This window comes from Pseudophryne corroboree, chromosome 5 (genome assembly GCF_028390025.1).
Source record: "Pseudophryne corroboree isolate aPseCor3 chromosome 5, aPseCor3.hap2, whole genome shotgun sequence".
Lineage (NCBI taxonomy): Eukaryota > Metazoa > Chordata > Amphibia > Anura > Myobatrachidae > Pseudophryne > Pseudophryne corroboree.
In genome coordinates this window covers 190,934,080-190,950,337 of record NC_086448.1, presented here as the reverse complement: position 1 = coordinate 190,950,337, position 16,258 = coordinate 190,934,080, and positions in this window count along the sequence as shown.

Below are 16,258 nucleotides of genomic sequence, written 5' to 3'. Positions count from 1 at the left end.
AAGTGACGGCAAAACGTTATCACCGTATCTGGAGAAAGTTTGTATCTTGGTGTGAAGCCAGGAATGCTCCTACGGAAGGTTTCCACTTGGGCCGTTTTCTTCACTTTCTACAGACAGGAGTGGATATGGGCCTAAAGTTAGGCTCCATTAAGGTACAGATCTCAGCCCTGTCTATATTCTTCCAGAAGGAATTGGCTTCTCTCCCAGAAGTCCAAACTTTTGTAAGGGGAGTGCTACATATCCAGCCTCCTTTTGTGCCTCCGGTGGCACCATGGGACCTTAACGTAGTGTTACAGTTCCTTAAATCGCACTGGTTTGAGCCTTTTCAAACAGTTGAATTGAAATTTCTCACTTGGAAAGTGGTCATGTTATTGGCCTTGGCATCTGCAAGGCGGGTGTTCAAATTGGCGTCTTTGTCTCACAAGAGCCCCTATCTGATTTTCCAGGTGGATAGAGCGGAATGGAGGACTCGTCCTCAATTTCTACCTAAGGTGGTTTCGTCTTTTCGCATGAACCAACCTATTGTCGTGCCTGTGGCTACTGGGGACTTGGAGGACTCCAAGTCCCTGGATGTAGTCAGGGCCTTCAATATTTATGTAGCCAGGACGGCTAGGGTTAGGAAAACAGAGGTTCTGTTTGTCCTGTATGCAGCCAACAAGGTTGGCGCTCCTGCTTCTAAGCAGACTATTGCTCGCTGGATCTGTAACTCGATTTAGCAGGTTCATTCTATGGCTGGATTGCCGTTACCAAATTCGGTAAAGGCCCATTCCACTAGGAAGGTGGGCTCTTCTTGGGCGGCTGCCCGAGGCGTCTCGGCATTACAGCTTTCCCGAGCAGCTACTTGGTCGGGTTCAAACACTTTTGCAAAATTTTACAAGTTTGATACCCTGGCTGATGAGGACCTTGCGTTTGCTCAGTCGGTGCTGCAGAGTCATCCGCACTCTCCCACCCGGTTGGGAGCTTTGGTATAAACCCCATGGTCCTTACGGAATCCCCAGCATCCTCTAGGACGTAAGAGAAAATAAGAATTTACTTACCGATAATTCTATTTCTCATAGTCCGTAGTGGATGCTGGGGACTCCGTCAGGACCATGGGGAATAGCGGCTCCGCAGGAGACAGGGCACAAAAAGTAAGCTTTTAGGATCACATGGTGTGTACTGGCTCCTCCCCCTATGACCCTCCTCCAAGCCTCAGTTAGGTACTGTGCCCGGACGAGCGTACACAATAAGGAAGGATCTTGAATCCCGGGTAAGACTCATACCAGCCACACCAATCACACCGTACAACTTGTGATTTGAACCCAGTTAACAGTATGATAACAACGAAGAAGCCTCTGAAAAGATGGCTCACAACAATAATAACCCGATTTTTGTAACAATAACTATGTACAAGTATTGCAGACAATCCGCACTTGGGATGGGCGCCCAGCATCCACTACGGACTATGAGAAATAGAATTATCGGTAAGTAAATTCTTATTTTCTCTAACGTCCTAGTGGATGCTGGGGACTCCGTCAGGACCATGGGGATTATACCAAAGCTCCCAAACGGGCGGGAGAGTGCGGATGACTCTGCAGCACCGAATGAGAGAACTCCAGGTCCTCCTTAGCCAGAGTATCAAATTTGTAAAATTTTACAAACGTGTTCTCCCCTGACCACGTAGCTGCTCGGCAAAGTTGTAATGCCGAGACCCCTCGGGCAGCCGCCCAAGATGAGCCCACCTTCCTTGTGGAGTGGGCATTTACAGATTTAGGCTGTGGCAGGCCTGCCACAGAATGTGCAAGTTGGATTGTGCTACAGATCCAACGAGCAATCGTCTGCTTAGACGCAGGAGCACCCATCTTGTTGGGTGCATACAGGATAAACAGCGAGTCAGATTTTCTGACTCCAGCCGTCCTTGAAATATATATTTTCAATGCTCTGACAACGTCCAGCAACTTGGAGTCCTCCAAGTCGCTAGTAGCCGCAGGCACCACAATAGGCTGGTTCAAGTGAAAAGCCGAAACCACCTTAGGCAGAAACTGAGGACGCGTCCGCAGTTCTGCCCTGTCCGAATGGAAAATCAGATATGGGCTTTTGTACGATAAAGCCGCCAACTCTGATACTCTCCTGGCTGAAGCCAGGGCCAGTAGCATGGTTACTTTCCATGTAAGATACTTCAAATCTACCGATTTGAGCGGCTCAAACCAATGGGATTTGAGAAAATCCAAAACTACGTTGAGATCCCACGGTGCCACTGGAGGCACAATCGGGGGCTGTATATGTAGTACACCTTTGACAAAGGTTTGTACTTCAGGCACTGAAGCCAATTCTTTCTGGAAGAAAATCGATAAGGCCGAAATTTGAACCTTAATAGACCCCAATTTGAGGCCCATAGACAATCCTGCCTGCAGGAAATGTAGGAATCGACCCAATTGAAATTCCTCCGTTGGGGCCTTCTTGGCCTCACACCACGCAACATATTTTCTCCAAATGCGGTGATAATGTTGTGCGGTCACTTCCTTCCTGGCTTTAATCAAGGTAGGAATAACTTCCTCTGGAATGCCCTTTTCTTTTAGAATCCGGCGTTCAACCGCCATGCCGTCAAACGCAGTCGCGGTAACCTACAAGGTCCCTGCTGAAGCAGATCCCTTCTTAACGGTAGAGGCCACGGCTCTTCCGTGAGCATCTCTTGAAGTTCCGGGTACCAAGTCCTTCTCGGCCAATCCGGAGCCACGAGTATTGTTCTTACTCCCCGTAGCCGTATAATTCTCAGTACCTTTGGTATGAGAGGCAGAGGAGGAAACACATACACGGACTGGTACACCCACGGTGTTACCAGAGCGTCCACAGCTATTGCCTGAGGGTCTCTTGACCTGGCGCAATATCTGTCCAGTTTCTTGTTGAGGCGGGACGCCATCATGTCCACCTTTGGTTTTTCCCAACGGTTCACAATCATGTGGAAGACTTCTGGATGAAGTCCCCACTCTCCCGGGTGGAGGTCGTGTCTGCTGAGGAAGTCTGCTTCCCAGTTGTCCACTCCCGGAATGAACACTGCTGACAGTGCTATGACATGATTTTCCGCCCAGCGAAGAATCCTTGCAGCTTCTGTCATTGCTCTTCTGCTTCTCGTGCCGCCCTGTCTGTTTACGTGGGCGACTGCCGTGATGTTGTCCGACTGGATCAACACCGGCTGACCCTGAAGCAGCGGTTTTGCCAGGCTTAGAGCATTGTAAATCGCTCTTAGCTCCAGTATATTTATGTGAAGAGACGTCTCCAGGTTTGACCACACGCCCTGGAAGTTTCTTCCCTGTGTGACTGCTCCCCAGCCTCGTAGGCTGGCATCCGTAGTCACCAGGACCCAGTCCTGTATGCCGAATCTGCGGCCCTCTAACAGATGGGCACTCTGCAACCACCACAGAAGAGACACCCTTGTTCTTGGTGACAGTGTTATCCGCTGATGCATGTGCAGATGCGATCCGGACCATTTGTCCAGCAGATCCCACTGAAATATTCGTGCGTGGAATCTGCCGAATGGAATTGCTTCGTAAGAAGCCACCATCTTTCCCAGGACTCTTGTGCATTGATGTAATGACACATTTCCTGGTTTTAGGAGGTTCCTGACAAGTTCGCATAACTCCCTTGCTTTCTCCTCCGGGAGAAACACCTTTTTCTGAACAGTGTCCAGAATCATTCCCAGGAACAGCAGACGTGTCGTCGGGGTCAATTGAGATTTTGGAAGATTCAGAATCCACCCGTGTTGTTGAAGCACTACTTGGGTTAGTGCTACTCCGACTTCCAGCTGTTCTCTGGACCTTGCCCTTATCAGGAGATCGTCCAAGTAAGGGATAATAAATACGCCTTTTCTTCGTAGAAGAACCATCATTTCGGCCATTACCTTGGTAAAGACCCGAGGTGCCGTGGACAAACCAAACGGCAGCGTTTGAAACTGATAATGACAGTTTTGTATCACGAACCTGAGATACCCTTGGTGTGAAGGGTAAATTGGGACATGCAGATAAGCATCTTTTATGTCCAGGGACACCATGAAGTCCCCTTCTTCCAGATTCGCTATCACTGCTCTGAGTGACTCCATCTTGAACTTGAATTTCTGTATGTACAGGTTCAAGGATTTCAGATTTAGAATAGGTCTTACCGAACCGTCCGGCTTCGGTACCACAAATAGTGTGGAATAATACCCCTTTCCCTGTTGTAGGAGGGGTACCTTGACTATCACCTGCTGAGAATACAGCTTGTGAATGGCTTCCAATACCGTCGCCCTTTCTGAGGGAGACGTTGGTAAAGCAGACTTTAGGAACCGGCGAGGGGGAGACTTTTCGAATTCCAACTTGTAACCCTGAGATACTACCTGCAGGATCCAAGGGTCCACCTGTGAGCGCGCCCACTGTGTGCTGAAAATCTTTAGTCGACCCCCCACCGCCCCTGAGTCCGCTTGCACAGCCCCAGCGTCATGCTGAGGGCTTTGTAGAAGCCGGGGAGGGCTTCTGTTCGTGGGAAGTAGTTGCTTGCTGCACCCTCTTACCCCTTCCTTTGCCTCTGGGCAAATATGACTGTCCTTTTGCCCGCTTGTTCTTATAGGAACGAAAGGACTGCGGCTGAAAAGACGGTGTCTTTTTCTGTTGGGAGGTGACCTGAGGTAAAAAAGTGGATTTTCCGGCTGTTGCCGTGGCCACCAGATCCGATAGACCGACCCCAAATAATTCCTCTCCTTTATACGGCAATACTTCCATATGCCGTTTGGAATCCGCATCACCTGACCACTGTCGCGTCCATAAACTTCTTCTGGCAGATATGGACATCGCACTTACTCTCGATGCCAGAGTGCAAATATCCCTCTGAGCATCTTGCATATAAAGAAAAGCATCCTTTAATTGCTCTATAGTCAATAAAATACTGTCCCTATCCAGGGTATCAATATTTTCAGTCAGGGAATCCGACCACACCACCCCAGCACTGCACATCCAGGCTGAGGCTATTGCTGGTCGCAGTATAACACCAGTATGTGTGTATATACTCTTCAGGGTAGTTTCCAGCCTCCTATCAGCTGGATCCTTGAGGGCGGCCGTATCAGGAGACGGTAACGCCACTTGTTTTGATAAGCGTGTGAGCGCCTTATCCACCCTAGGGGGTGTTTCCCAGCGCGCCCTAACCTCTGGTTGGAAAAGGGTATAATGCCAATAACTTCTTTGAAATTAGCAGTTTTCTATCGGGGTTAACCCACGCTTCATCACACACGTCATTCAATTCCTCTGATTCTGGAAAAGCTACAGGTAGTTTTTTCACACCCCACATAATACCCCCCTTTGAGGTACCTGCAGTATCAGAGATATGCAAAGCCTCCTTCATTGCCGTGATCATATAACGTGTGGCCCTATTGGAAAATACGTTTCTTTCTTCACCGTCGACACTAGATTCATCTGTGTCGGTACCTGTGTCGACTGACTGAGGTAAGGGACGTTTTACAGCCCCTGACGGTGCCTGAGACGCCTGGACAGGTACTAACTGGTTTTCCGGCCGTCTCATGTCGTCAACTGACTTTTGCAGCGTGCTAACATTATCACGTAATTCCATAATTAAAGCCATCCATTCCGGTGTCGACTCCCTAGGGGGTGACATCACCATTACCGGCAATTGCTCCGCCTCCACACCAACATCGTCCTCATACATGTCGACACACACGTACCGACACACAGCAGACACACAGGGAATGCTCTTATCGAAGACAGGACCCCACTAGCCCTTTGGGGAGACAGAGGGAGAGTTTGCCAGCACACACCAAAGCGCTATAAAAATGTATATAAACAACCCTAAAAGGTGTTGTTTCTGTTATATGCGCTTAATATATAAAAATATCGCCAAAATATGCCCCCCTTCTCTGTTTTACCCTGTTTCTGTAGTGCAGTGCAGGGGAGAGTCCTGGGAGCCTTCCTCACAGCGGAGCTGAGCAGGAAAATGGCGCTGTGTGCTGAGGAGAATAGGCCCCGCCCCCTAAAACGGCGGGCTCTTCTCCCGGAGTTTGCGATATATGGCAGGGGTTAAATACATCCATATAGCCTCAAGGGCTATATGTGATGTATTTTAGCCATAGAAAAAGGTATTATACATTGCTGCCCAGGGCGCCCCCCCCAGCGCCCTGCACCCTCAGTGACCGCTGGTGTGAAGTGTGCCGACAACAATGGCGCACAGCTGCAGTGCTGTGCGCTACCTTATGAAGACTGAAAGTCTTCTGCCGCCTGTTTCCGGACCTCTGGACCTCTTCAACTTCGGCATCTGCAAGGGGGGTCGGCGGCACGGCTCCGGGACCGGACTCCATGGCTGGGCCTGTGTTCGATCCCTCTGGAGCTAATGGTGTCCAGTAGCCTAAGAAGAAAATCCATCCTGCACGCAGGTGAGTTCACTTCTCTCCCCTAAGTCCCTCGTAGCAGTGAGCCTGTTGCCAGCAGGACTCACTGAAAATAAGAAACCTAAAAAACTTTTTCTAAGCAGCTCTTTATGAGAGCCGCCTAGATTGCACCCTGCTCGGACGGGCACAAAAACCTAACTGAGGCTTGGAGGAGGGTCATAGGGGGAGGAGCCAGTACACACCATGTGATCCTAAAAGCTTACTTTTTGTGCCCTGTCTCCTGCGGAGCCGCTATTCCCCATGGTCCTGACGGAGTCCCCAGCATCCACTAGGACGTTAGAGAAAATAAGATTTTAAACCTACCGGTAAATCTTTTTCTCCTAGTCCGTAGAGGATGCTGGGCGCCCATCCCAGTGCGGACTAAATCTGAAAGACTTGTATATAGTTGTTGCTTACATAAGGGTTATGTTACAGTTGGAATCGGTCTTTGACTGATACTGTTTTTGTTCATACTGTTAACTGTTTGCGTATATTCCAGGTTATATGGTATGATTGGTGTGGGCTGGTATGAATCTTGCCCTTAGATTAACAAAATCCTTTCCTCATATTGTCCATCTCCTCTGGGCACAGTTCTCTAACTGAGGTCTGGAGGAAGTGCATAGAGGGAGGAGCCAGTGCACACCCATACTAAAAGTTCTTTATAGTGCCCATGTCTCCTGCGGAGCCTGTCTATACCCCATGGTCCTTACGGAGTCCCCAGCATCCTCTACGGACTAGGAGAAAAAGATTTACCGGTAGGTTTAAAATCTTATTTTTTGCCTTATGTTCCTCCACAACAAAAGAAAACGCACCACTATCAGATGCAGTCCTTTCGGCCGAATAAATACAGAAAGGGCCGAGGCTCTTCCTTCCTGGATACTAGAGGAAGGCAGTGGCAAACGCAGGATTTGCATGGGGGGATTTCCAGAACTGGGCGGAGCCAATCAAGGGGGTGCGGACTGAGGTGACCCAGTATATGCTGGGTCCGTAAAACTAGTGTGTCTGTGTGTGTGTGTGTGTGTGTGTGTGTGTGTGTGTGTGTGTGTGTGTGTGTGTGTATATATATATATATATATATATAGATATATCTACACATATATATATATATATATACATACACACACACACATACAAATACACATACATAGCATATTATACATGCATACATATATATATATATATACATATATGTACACACACATACAGTACATATATATATATACACACATGTGTATATATATATATATCATGTGTGTGTGTGTGTGTGTGCGCGCGAGTGTGTGTGTGTGTGTGTGTGTGTGTGTGTGTGTTTATATGTATGTATGTATATACATGTGTATATATGTATGCACATAGATATATATGTACTATAATTAAAATAAAGTAAACTTTTATTGCACTTACAAGTGCCACCAGGAAGACAGCAGGCTGCAGAGGACGCTAGACAGCCATTAATAATACTCATGCAGCTTAAAAAAAAAAATATATATATATATTTTAGTGGTGGGGGTTTCTGGGTGCTCGGAAACCCCCCCTGGGTGCGCCACTGGAAGGGGAAGAGGTAAACGGTCACCAGCCTTGTCAGGCTCCTAGAAGCAGAAGTCCTCCCAGGTTTCTGCCAATACCACCGCATGACGTTGGGGCTCCTATGCGGGAGTCCGCACCGGTGGGGGCACGTCTCAAACTCTTCAGTCAGTGCTGGGTTCGTTCGGACCTGGACCCATGGGTTTTGCAAATAATATCCCAAGGGTACAAACTGGAGTTTCAGGACGTCCCCCCTCACCGATTTTTCAAATCGGCCTTGCCAGTTTCTCTTCCGGACAGAGAGGAAATTTGCAACGCCATACAAAAGTTATGTCAAAATCAGGTTGTAGTCAGGGTTCCCCGGTCACAACAAGGAGAAGGCTTTTATTCAAGTCTTTTTGTGGTTCCGAAGCCGGATGGCTCGGTCAGGCCAATCCTGAACCTGAAATCCCTCAATTTCTACCTAAAAAAATTCAAATTCAAAATGGAGTCTCTCCGAGCAATGAACTCCAGTCTGGAGGAAGGGGATTTTATGTTGTCGGTGGACATAAAAGATGCCTACTTACATATCCCCATTTATCCTCCGCATCAGGCTTACCTAAGGTTTGCAGTTCAAGATTGTCATTACCAATTTCAGACGTTGCAGTTCGGTCTGCCCACGGCTCCGAGGATTTTCACCAAAGTAATGGCGGAAATGATGGTTCTCCTTCGCAAGCAAGGAGTCACAATTATCCCGTACTTGGACGATCTCCTGATAAAGGTGAGATCCAGGGACCAGTTGGTAAAAAACGTGACCCTGTCACTGACAGTTCTTCAACAACACGGTTGGCTCCTGAACTTGCCAAAATCACAGTTGATTCCGACAACGAAGTTGTCATTTTTAGGGATGATACTGGACACAGAACTACAGAAAATTTTTCTTCCGGTAGAAAAGGCTCAGGAACTTCAGAGCCTGGTCAAACAAATTCTGAAACCACCAAGAGTGTCAATCCATCAGTGCACTCGGTTGCTGGGGAAGATGGTGGCGACCTACGAGGCCATTCAGTATGGCAGATTCCATGCCAGAGTATTTCAGTGGGACCTGTTGGACAAGTGGTCCGGATCCCACCTGCACATGCACCGGAAGATAGTCCTGTCTTCAAAGACCAGAATATCGCTCCTGTGGTGGCTGCACAGCTCACACCTCCTGGAGGGACGCAGGTTCGGAATCCAGGATTGGATCCTAATGACCACGGATGCAAGACTCCGAGGATGGGGTGCAGTCACGCAAGGGCCAAACTTTCAAGGAAGATGGTCAAGCCAGGAAACTTGTCTCCACATAAACGTTCTGGAGTTAAGGGCCATTTACAACGGCCTTGCGCAGGTGGAACATCTTCTTCGCAATCTGCCCGTGCTGATCCAATCGGACAATGTGACAGCAGTAGCGTACATAAACCGCCAAGGCGGAACAAAAAGCAGAGCAGCAATGGCAGAAGTCACAAAGGTTCTCCGCTGGGCAGAGAAGCATACAAGAGCGCTGTCAGCGATCTTCATTCCAGGAGTAGACAACTGGGAAGTAGACTTTCTCAGCCGACACGATCTCCATCCAGGAGAATGGAGCCTCCATCAAGAGGTCTTCACAGAATTCACAAGTCATTGGGGAATTCCTGAAATAGACATGATGGCGTTGCGCCTCAACAAAAAGCTTCAGAGATATTGTTCCAGGTCCAGGGACCCCCAAGCAATGGCAGTGGATGCACTGGTGACACCATGGGTGTTTCCGTCAGTGTATGTGTTCCCTCCAATTCCTCTCATTCCTAAAGTTCTAAAGATCATAAGAAGAACAAAGGTTCAAGCGATCCTCATTGTCCCAGACTGGCCAAGGAGGGCTTGGTATCCAGATCTTCAGGAATTACTCATAGGAGATGCCTGGCCTCTTCCTCTGCACGAGGACCTGTTACAGCAGGGGCCGTGCGTATACCAAGACTTACCGCGGCTACGTTTGATGGCATGGCGGTTGAACGCCAGATCTTAGCACGAAAGGGTATTCCTAGTGATGTCATTCCCACACTTCTTCAGGCCAGGAAGGGAGTAACGTCTAAACATTACCACCGCATTTGGAGGTAGTATGTATCTTGGTGTGAATCCAAGAAGGCTCCTGCGGAAGAGTTTCAGCTAGGATGCTTTCTCCATTTTCTGCAAGCAGGTGTAGAGGCGGGCCTAAAGTTGGGCTCAATTAAGGTTCAAATTTCAGCCTCATCGGTTTTCTTTCAAAAGCAATTGGCCTCCCTTCCAGAAGTTCAAACTTTCGTGAAGGGTGTGTTGCACATCCAACCTCCATTTGTGCCCCCTGTGGCACCATGGGATCTTAACGTGGTGTTGCAGTCCCTTCAATCGCATTGGTTTGAGCCTTTACACACGGTGGAGTTGAAGTTTCTCACTTGGAAATTGGTCATCCTGTTGGCTTTGGCGTTCGCAAGGCGCGTGTCTGAGTTAGCGGCCTTGTCTCACAAGAGCCCTTATTTCATGAAGATAGAGCAGAGTTGAGGACTCGGCAACAATTTCTGCCAAAGGTGGTTTCTTCTTTCCACATGAACCAACCTATTGTGGTGCCAGTGGCTACGGACGCTTTAGTTGAGTCAAAATCTTTGGATGTGGTCAGAGCTCTAAAAATCTATGTCGCCAAAACGGCTCGGGATAGGAAAACCAAAGCTCTGTTTGTCCTGTATGCTCCCAACAAGATTGGGTGTCCTGCTTCTAAACAGACAATTGCACGCTGGATCTGTAACACGATTCAGCATGCTCATTCCACGGCCGGATTACCATTACCGGAATCGGTGAAGGCCCATTCTACTAGGAAGGTGGGCTCTTCTTGGGCGGCTGCCCGAGGGGTCTCGGCATTGCAACTTTGCCGAGCTGCTACTTGGTCAGGTTCGAACACTTTTGCGAAGTTCTACAAGTTTGATTACCTGGCCGATGACGACCTAAAGTTTGGTCAATCGGTGCTGCAGAGTCATCCGCACTCTCCCGCCCGTTCTAGAGCTTTGGTATAACCCCATGGTTCTTTTGGTGTCCCCAGCATCCTCTAGGACGTATGAGAAAATAGGATTTTAATACCTACCGGTAAATCCTTTTCTCTTAGTCCATAGAGGATGCTGGGCGCCCATCCTAGTGCGTACTGTATCTGCAGTTATTAATTCTGGTTACACGCATGTTGTGTTATTTGTTTATAGTCAGCCTGTTGCTGACATTGGTTCATGCCGTTGGCTTAAGTTCTGTTGAATGCCACGTTGTGCGGCATGTTGTGGTGTGTGCTGGTATGTGTATCACCTTAATTAACAATAAATCCTTTCCTCGAAATCTGTCCGTCTCCCTGGGCACAGTTCCTATAACTGGAGTCTGGAGGAGGGGCATAGAGGGAGGAGCCAGTGCACACCCCTTTCTCAAAGTCTTAAAGTGCCCATGTCTCCTGTGGATCCGTCTATACCCCATGGTTCTTTTGGTGTCCCCAGCATCCTCTACGGACTAAGAGAAAAGGATTTACCGGTAGGTATTAAAATCCTATTATCCTTCACTGTACTGCACCATGAAAAACTATCTCCATTATACTGCACCATAGATCATGTCCTCTACTCTAGAGCACCATGGATAATATCCCCACTGTACTGCATCATGGATAACTGACTCCACTTTACTGCATCATGGATAACTGCCTCCACTGTACTACACCATAAATAACTTCCCTACTGTACTGCATCATGGATAACTTCACCACTGTACTGCCTCATGGATAATTTCCTCCACTGAACTGCACCATGGATAGCTGCCTTCACTGTTCTGCACCATAGATAACTGACTCCACTGTACTGCACCATGGATAACTGCCTCCATTGTGCTGCACCATGGATAACGTTGTCTACTCTAGAGCACCATGGATAACTTCCCCATTGTACTGCACCATGAAAAACTATCTCCATTATACTGCACCATAGATAATGTCCTCTAGTCTAGAGCACCATGGATATATATCCCCACTTTACTGCATCATGGATAACTGCCTCCACTGTACTACATCATAGATAACTTCCCTACTGTACTGCACCATGGATAACTTCACCATTGTACTGCCTCATGGATAATTGCCTCCACTGAACTGCACCATGGATAGCTGCCTCCACTGTTCTGCACCATAGATAACTGACTCCACTGTACTGCACCATGGATAACTGCCTCCATTGTGCTGCACCATGGATAACGTTGTCTACTCTAGAGCACCATGGATAACTTCCCCACTGTACTATACCATGGATAACTTCCTCACTGTACTACACCATAGCAGGGACATGCGGTGAGCTAAATGGCTCAGGAGGCACTAGCTGGCCCCAGAGCCAAATTTACACACAATATATGAGTCAAAGGGTACATCTGGGCATTATACACAGGTGCAGCAGTATAAACTCCTGGAAATTTGGTGAGTTTTGATCAGAGATGAGCGGATAAGATAGGTAGGTGAGGCACTGCCTCGCCTGCCATAGACTTTTTGCTCCAAAGTTTTGGCTATAAAAATTATTAGAATAATGCAAAGGAGATATTTCTAACATATTCTTTGTATTTATCATATACTTTACACAGTCAAACCTCTGACACAAATGTAAGTATGACAGGAAAGGCTCTGCCTCACCCCACCACAGGTCACTGCACCATAGATAACTTCCCCACTGTACTGCACCATGAATAACTGCCTCCACTGTACTGTACTATGAATAACTGCCTCCACTGTACTGTACCATGGATAACTGATGCCACTGTACTGCACTATGGATAACTAACTCCATTATACTGCACCATAGATAATATCCTCTACTCTAAAGCCCCATGGATAACTTCCCCACTGTACTGCATCATGGATAACTGCCTTACTGTACTGCATCACAGATAACCTTTCAACTGTACTACACCATGAATAACTGCCTCCACTGTACTGCACAATGGATAATTGACTCCACTGTACTGCACCATGGATAACGTTGTCTACTCTAGAGCACCATGGATAATTCCCCACTGTACTGCACCATGGATAACTGTCTCCACTGTACTGCACCCTGGACAACTGCCTCCATTATACTGCACCATAGATAATATCCTCTACTCAGGGCTGGATTAAGACTATGGGGGGCCCAGGGCGCACTTCAGTCAGGGGGGCCCCTAATAAAGAGGCAGGCACACACATACACACACATATCCCCACACGGTGCAGCACTCTAGGCAGCTGAAAGAAATACTATAACAGCAGCATATATTTGGTAACGTTTCAGTGCCGTTTATAGGTGACACTTTCTATGTGCTGCTGTTATAGTGTTTATTTCAGCCGCCTGGAGTGCTGCACTATGTGGGGATGTGTGTGATTCAGAGTCTGCGGGCACCCGGCGCTGATGGCTTTATTCTACAGAGAGAGCCAGACACCTTGCTGTGTGTGTGTGTGTGTGTGTGTGTGTGTGTGTGTGTGTGTGTGTGTGTGTGTGTGTGTGTGTGTGTGTGTGTGTGTGTGTGTGTGTGTATTATAATGGGTGGGTGGGTGCATGTCAGAGCTACTTACTGAGAGCATCTGCTCCAATCCACTGGATCCTCTTCTAGATACTTGGTTTTCGATGTCCGAGCCTTCAAATCTGTAGACATGTAAAAGTACAGAATCCTATGAATGTATGAACCCTAGCACTACAGTATGTCAAGTCGTGCCAATATAATATGTCCCAGTCGTTACCACCAGGAGACACATATCTGCATTGCATGGATAGCCATGCAATTTCGTTAGGTGTTCCTGGGAGGTGATTGGATAGTGGTTAATGGCGGTAGACGTGTCAATGTCAGGGACTGCGTCATAAAATGTAGTTCCATTGGCACTGGCAGCCATGATCCAATGGACATTCTGAGCACCAAAGGGATTCTATAATGTCTGATGGTGCAACCGATGTTTGATCGATGGCCCGTCTTCATGCACACATCGACAGATTTGCATTACAGCTGGTGGACGACACATAAGGGCGCCCACCGACTGCGGCATTAGCTTAAAGACGTAGTAGCAGCTGCTGCAGCTACTGCAAATCCACCCACCTCCAAATCAGGCTCAAAGGGATATTCAATTACCCCCCGAAGAGACATCTGGAGTAAAAACCCCCGATGTTTCTTCGGGTGCTGCAGTTGGGCTATTTGATTTAGTCGGCTGGTAAAAAGTGCATTTTCACCCGAAAACACACAGGTTCAGTGAAACCTGTGTGTTTACGGGTTTACGGCAATACAGTGTTTACGGTAATACAGTACACCCGACAGCAAGTCAGGGTAATTGAATATCCCTTTCAGTATTATATAACCCCACCCCACCACCCAGATAACAGTAATATACCCCCATATTATTAATACACCCCCACCCCCAACTCACCACCCAGATAACAATAATATACCCCCATAATATTAATACACCCCCACCCCAATAACAGTAATACTGTATAGTCCCCATAATGTTAATACACCCCCATCCTCTTAACATAACCCCCACATATAACATTAATACAACCCCAGACTGTATTAATATAGCCCCCTACACTTCCCCATATACTTACCTCAGTAGGAAGTAGGCTGCCTGTTCTCAGCAGACTGCGGAGCTGGAGCTCATGGGGAGAAGGAGAGACAGTCACAGATAGGGTAGAAGAGAGGAGGAGAGGGAAGGGGTGGAGACTAGAGCAGGATAAGCAAAGACATAGGGATAGAGGAGAGAAGAGGGCAAGGCTTCACGGAGCATAGGGGGCGGAGTCTCAGCAGGGGGGGGGGGGAGTGAGCAGAGGCATCCTCACCGTAGCCCATTGGTGGCAGTGGGAGATGACCAGTTCAGCAGCTGTGACTGGCTGCTGCACTCAGTGCTGGCCCCGATGACAGCAGAATGCAGCAGCAGAAGCTGCATGATCGATCTTGGAGCCTAAGTGAAAGATTCCTACGGATCCTCCAGGGGGCCCCTGAGATTTGGGGGGCCCAGGGTAACGTACCCCCTGGGCTCCCCCCTTAATCCGGCTCTGCCTCTACTCTAAAGCACCATAGTTAACTTCCCCACTGTACTGCACAATGGATAATGGAATCCACTGTACTGCATCACAGATAACTTTTCCACTGTACCGCACCATGGATAACTGCCTCCACTGTATTACAGTATAGATAATTGCCTCCACTGTGCTACACCATGGATAATTGCCTTCACAGTGCTACACCATGGATAACTTCACCACTGTACTGCACCATGGATAACTAACTCCACTGTACTGCCCCACAGATAACTTCCACACTGCACTGCATCATGTATAACTGCATCCACTGTACTGCATCTTGGATAACTTCCCCACTGTACTGCACCATGGATAACTGCATCCACTGTACTGCATCATCATGTATAACTACCTCCACTGTACTGCACCCTGGATAACTGCCTCCATTACACTGGACCATAGATAATATTCTCTACTCTAAAGCACCATGGATAACTTCCCCCACTGTACTGCACAGTGGATAATAGACTCCACTGTACTGCACCACAGATAACTTCCACACTGTACTGCATCATGTATAACTGCCTCCACTGTACTGCACAATGGATAACTGCCTCCACTATACTGCACAATGGATAACTGCCTCCATTGTACTGCACCATGGATAACTGACTCCAATGTACTGCACCAAGGATAAAGTTATCTGCTCTAGTGCACCATGGATAACTGCCTCCATTGCACTGTACCATGGATAACGTTGTCTACTCCAGAGCACCATGGATAACTTCCTCACTGTACTGCACCATGGATAACTGCATCCACTGTACTGCGCCATGGATAACTACCACCATTGTACTGCACCATGGATAATGCTGTCTACTCTATAGCACCATGGATAAAGTTATCTACTCTAGAACACCATGGATAACTTCCCCACTGTACTGCACCATGGAGAACATTCTCTACTCTAGAGCATCCTGGATAACTGAGCATCATGGATAACTACCCCACTGTACCTCACCATAGAGAACATTCTCTACTCTAGAGCATCATGGATAACTGAGCATCATGGATAACTTCCCCACTGTACCTCACCATGGGTAACATCTCTACTCTAGAGCACCATGAATAACTTTGCCTACTGTTGTGAACCATTGATATGTTCCCTCCCAGCGTAGTGCACCATGAGAGCACTCAGATAGCATGAATACTACATGTTTCATATGTCATAATTTGCATCTGGAGCCCTTGAGTATTAGTAACTTATGTATTAAAAAAAAGTTTGCTGCTAATTAGGTGATTCTATAAGGAAAGTTCGAAAATTTGCACTGTAAGCCGCTTG